This window comes from Schistocerca serialis, chromosome 5 (genome assembly GCF_023864345.2).
Source record: "Schistocerca serialis cubense isolate TAMUIC-IGC-003099 chromosome 5, iqSchSeri2.2, whole genome shotgun sequence".
Taxonomy (NCBI): Eukaryota; Metazoa; Arthropoda; class Insecta; order Orthoptera; family Acrididae; genus Schistocerca; species Schistocerca serialis.
This window is the reverse complement of record NC_064642.1, coordinates 93,574,599-93,580,135: the sequence shown is the minus strand read 5'-3', so window position 1 is coordinate 93,580,135 and position 5,537 is coordinate 93,574,599. Positions and strand designations below refer to the sequence as shown.

Genomic DNA, 5,537 nt, shown 5'->3' with positions numbered 1-5,537 from the left:
ATGCCACAAACTACTAATGAAGACTGTAATTGTCAATATTATGTGACATAATGTCCTTCTCCTCATAAGCTAACTACCCTGAATTACTGCAATGTCCATTTGTCCTGTTTATCCAAGTGATCATGGAGCACTATCTTTGGTTTTGCACTAATTCTACGTTGGTGTGCCTTGTAAGAGCGTGGTGTTGACACAACATGCTGTCCACCACCGTGAGCGATGAAGACGTTATTATGGTCCCACTGTTTGGTGTACCTAATGTACTGCCAAAATGAAAACATGGAACATTACTACGACAGTTCAGTGTCTTGGCTACACTGATAAATTCTGATGGGAAAAGAACTTCAAGTTGTGTCACTTGGTGTTGTACTTCTGTGGAAAGATATGGACTTTCAGAACAGCTGTGTGCAATCTAAAGTGCTACAACCATGATGCAATCCTTCCCTTTCCTATCCTAATTCTTGTCACATAGTGAAAATCATTTTTTGCTAACATTATTTATGTTCATGGGTTATACATTTTTTAGATTTGCTGAACTCCAGTGCGAGTACACTTATGTCACTTGTAGAGATGATTTTTTTGCCATTACGTTTATTTATTGCGAAAATGCTAAAGACATTTTTTCGATTTGTTCTGAAGTACAGTATATGTACACTCTTGTCTTTTATATTGTATATACATTTTTATTTTAATGATATGTTCTGAACTACAGTGCATGTGCACTTATGTTAGGCGTTAATATGTTTTCTACTGAACTTCAGTGCCTGTGCACTTTTCTCATTTTTCAATATGATTTGTACTCATTACTTCAATGCGTATGCACTTATGTCATTTGTTACTAATTGTATATACATTTCATCATTTACTGATATGTTCTCAACTGCAGTGCATGTGCACTCATGTCACTTGTCACCAGGATTTTTTTTTTTTTTTTTGCCAGTCTGTTTATTTGTTCTGAATATGCTAAAGAATTTTTTCAGTGCGTGTGCACTTTGTTATCTGTCAAATAATTTGTATATACATTTTTCTGATTTGCTACTATGTTTTGTACTCACATTTTGTCTTTGTCTTATATATTTTGTACTCGGTGCGTGTGCACAACATTTAATTCATGTACTACATCTAAACATTCTGTAAATTGTACAAGTTGACTAATTAATGAAAAATTTTGCCGCGCTTGGCAAGTCCAAATGACTCACCATCGCTGCCAAATTTTTGCCCCCCCAGTGGAGGGTTATGAAACACATATGTAACGTAGCAGCGATGGCGAGGCATTGCAGCGTCTCTGACCAGAGAGTATGCGCTTGACCGCGCGAGTGTTACGAGTAGTACTCTGTCAGTAGTCGTGGCAGTCAGTAGCTCTGTTCAGTGGCGTGCAGTACGCTAGTAGTCGTCATGCAGAGCGGTCGGTCAGTAGTAGCAGCCGAGTGCGGTTGTGTGATGTAGTCTGTCGGCAACACTGGTCAAGAGGCTGACTGAGGTATATTATTAATTAAGGTAATCATCAGATAATGTAAAGTTTATTTATTGTAATTAATTTCTAACAAGTGCCCCAATAATAATTTTTATTCCAAAGCAGTTTTTTACAAAACAAAATTTATTTAATTGCACTTCCCATTTCGTTCCACTTCCCTTAAAGAAAAATTTCAGTAAGATCTCAAAAAAAAAAAAAAAAGGAATATTATTATTTGCAATGCAGTTCCTCCAAGCCGTGCGCAAGAATAAGAGCAGAAATTTGACTAGCAGTTACAATGAGGTAAGACTTTAATTCTGATTTTTGCACAGGGCCAAAGACCGATATTTCGGTTTAATTGAATTTCATTAGCACTGAATCGTTTTTCATTATTTTTGTGGGAGCTTATACCAGAGTCAGATTGCGAATTTCACATTTCTGTTGCCTTTGTCAGTACATTTCATTGCAGGGAGGTTATTCTTGGCTCCTATTCATTTATTATTTCTGTCATTAAAATTTCAGTGGGGAGGTTACACTTAGCGCAATGTCCATTACCATTTCTAAATAATATTGTCATTACTTTTAAAAATTTTGTGGGGAGGTTACAAAGTTGACCGGCGTTGCCTGGTGAAACGTTGTTGTGATGCATCGTGTAAGGAGGAGAAATGCGTACCATCACGTTTCCGACTTTGATAAATGTCGGATTGTAGCCTATCGCGATTGCTGTTTATCGTATCGCGACATTGCTGCTCACGTTGGTCGAGATACAATGACTGTTAGCAGAATATGGAATCGATGGGTTCAGGAGGGTAATACGGAACGCCGTGCTGTATCCCAACGGCCTCGTATCACTAGCAGTCGAGATGACAGGCATCTTATCCGCATGACTGTAACGGATCGTGCAGCCACGTCTGAATCCCTGAGTCAACAGATAGGGACGTTTGCAAGACAACAACCATCTGCACGAACAGTTCGACGACGTTTGCAGCAGCATGGACTATCAGCTCGGAGACCATGGCTGAGGTTACCCTTGACGCTGCATCAGACAGGAGCGCCTGCGATGGTGTAGTCAAGGACGAACCTGGGTGCACGAATGGCAAAACGACATTTTTCGGATGAATCCAGGTTCTGTTTACAGCATGACGATGGTCGCATCCGTGTTTGGCGACATCGCGGTGAACACACATTGGAAGCGTGTATTCGTCATCGCCATACTGGCCTATTACACGGCGTGATGGTATGGGTGCCATTGGTTACACGTCTCGGTCGCCTCTTGTTCGCATTGACGGCGCTTTGAGCAGTGGACGTTACATTTCAGATGTGTTACGACCCGTGGCTCTACCCTTCATTCGATACCTGCGAAACCCTACATTTCAGCAGGATAATGCACGACCGCATGTTGCAGGTCCTGTACGGGCCTTTCTGGATACAGAAAATGTTTGACTGCTGTCCTGGCCAACACATTTTCCAGATCTCTCACCAATTGAAAACGTCTGGTCAATGGTGGCCGAGGAACTGGCTCGTCACTATACGCCAGTCACTACTCTTGATGAACTGTGGTATAGTGTTGAAACTGCATGGGCAGCTATACTTGTACACGCCATCCAAGCTCTGTTTGACTCAATGCCCAGGCGTATCAAGGCCGTTATTACGGCCAGAGGTGGTTCTTCTGGGTACTGATTTCTCAGGATCTATGCACCCAAATTGCGTGAAAATGTAATCACAAGTCAGTTCTACTGTAATATATTTCTTTCCTGGTTCAGCAATTTTAATGACCAGTAGTGTAGTTCCGATACCCTGAAATTATACTGCTGAAAGATGACATCGCCGTCCGGAAGAACGTCATGTATGAACGAATGCAGGTGGCTCGTAGCCGTCAGCGTGGCTTTGGTTACTGCCACCGATCCAATGCAAGCACAGGAGAATGTCTCCCATAGAGTAAAACTGCTCCCACCAGCCTGCATTTGTGGCGAACGGCTGTTGACCTCAATGACGGCGTTTGTTGCCACGACCAGGGACCCAGTGTAGCAGAAATGTGTTTCACCCAAAGAACAGACACATTTCCGTTGATCGACTGTCGAGTCCCGTTGGTCCCGTGCACACTGCAATCGGAATTGACGATGTAGTTGGGTCAACATGTGAACAAGTGGGCGTGGTTTGCTGTGGAGCTCCATGTTCAACAATGTATGACGAATGGTGTGGTCCGAAACACTTGTACGTGCACGAGCATTGTACTCTTTCGACTGAGATGCCACAAATTGCCATCTGTCCTACATTACAGAGCAGCCAAGGCTCCGAACCCCACGTTGTGTGAATGCTCAATGGTAGTTCCAGTGCACTTCTACCTCTTTCCGTAGATGGTTGGTTGGTTGATTTGGGGGAAGGGACCAAACTGCGAGGTCATCGGCCCCTTCGGTGTCGGGAAAGATAGGCGAGGAACTCGCCCGTGCCCTTTGAAAGGAACAATCCCGGCATTTGCCTGAAGTTATTCAGGGAAGTCACGGAAAACCTAAATCAGGATGGCCGGACGCGGGTTTGAACCGTCGTCCTCCCGAGTGCGAGTCCAGTCTGGTAAGCACTGCGCCACCTTGCTCGGTGCCGTAGATGTTTTAGCTCATCACTGTATGTTAAGAATACGTAGAACGACTCTCCTGGTACTATTATGGCCATATATTTAGTCGCTCTTCTATCATCAAGCAGCTTAAGGCCAGTCTAATATTTAGTCCAGAATGCTTAATAAAGTATATAACCAGATATTCATTCTAATTTCTTTTGTTCACGTTATGTGACAATATAAATGAAACGTGATGTAATGTCTTGTGTAATTTTGTTATGTTATTATGTTAATTTATCCGTATGTAATTTCTGTGTAATCTGTGTGTAATGTCATAATCTATATGTAATGACATTTTGGTCTAGTAGTAAATAATTAACACGTCCGTAAAATTTTGTGGAAAGAGAAGGACTAACGAATAAGGTCCACGTTAGGCCTCTGAAGTGCTAAGATGTGTGGGAGTGGTACGTGTGAACTGAACTAAAAAAACTCCTCCCGAAGAGGACATGAAGGCCCCTATGGTACCGTCCGGCCGCCGTGTCATCCTCAGGCCACAGGTGTCACTGGATGCGGGTATGGAGGGGCATGTGGTCAGCTCACCGCTCTCCCGGCCGTATGTGAGTTTCCGAGACGGGAGCCGCTACTTCTCAATCAAGTAGCTCCTCAGTTTGCCTCACAAGGGCTGAGTGCACCCCGCTTGCCAACAGCGCTCGGCAGACCGGATGGTCACCCATCCAAGTACCATCCCAGCCCGACAGCGCTTAACTTCGGTGATATGACGGAAACCGGTGTTACCACTGCGGCAAGGCCGTTGGCGGTATGTGTGAATAGTACTAGAAAAATTTGTTGTATTTTGAAAGGAGGAATTGTTTTCTTAACAACAATCAACAGAAGAAGCTATGTGGTGAAGAGAACACGAAATTTTGAAGTATAGAGCGTGCTTGGTCAGGAGTAAAATGCATATTGATGAACCGGTGCAAGGGAGGAGTTAGTGAAAAAACGGGTTAGTTTTAGAGGAAACATAAGTAGCTTTTGCGTTAGTTGAAACTGGAAAATTCAAGAACATCAGAGAGGGACTGCATTTCGAGATGGACACCGCAGTATTAATGTGTGGACATGAGAAGAAAACGATTGCTGCGGTAGAAACCGAAATTTCGTGAAGAAATCAAATTCCGAATTTGATACACTAGAGGAATCATATGAGTTGAATATTTAGAGATGAGAAGAAAGACAAGACAGAAGAATTTTGAAAACCCAACATAGAAAGTGACGGGAGACTGAAGTTAACAATAAATCAAGAGGCAAAGAACTAGAGACAATCTCGCCAAGGAAACGCAAGCAAATCGTAGTTTCTGTCTGACAGCTACTCCGTCTTATTTTGGACAAGAAGAGAGACTGGGAATATTGCCCGTACTATATGTATATTCTAAACTGTGAATGCCCGTCAACATAGCAAATTTTAACCTTTCAGTTCATAATATGCTATAGCTCTAGTTTTAACTCCGGGAAAATTTTCTCTGTTACATGCAATCT

The 5,537-nt window shown here is 42.7% G+C and overlaps 1 pseudogene; it reads right to left on the bottom strand.

Moving 5' to 3' along the window:
* Nucleotides 1-4,702: 4,702 nt before the first annotated feature.
* Nucleotides 4,703-4,820, bottom strand: LOC126482712 (5S ribosomal RNA; annotated as a pseudogene).
* Between the last annotated feature and the right edge of the window lie 717 nt (nt 4,821-5,537).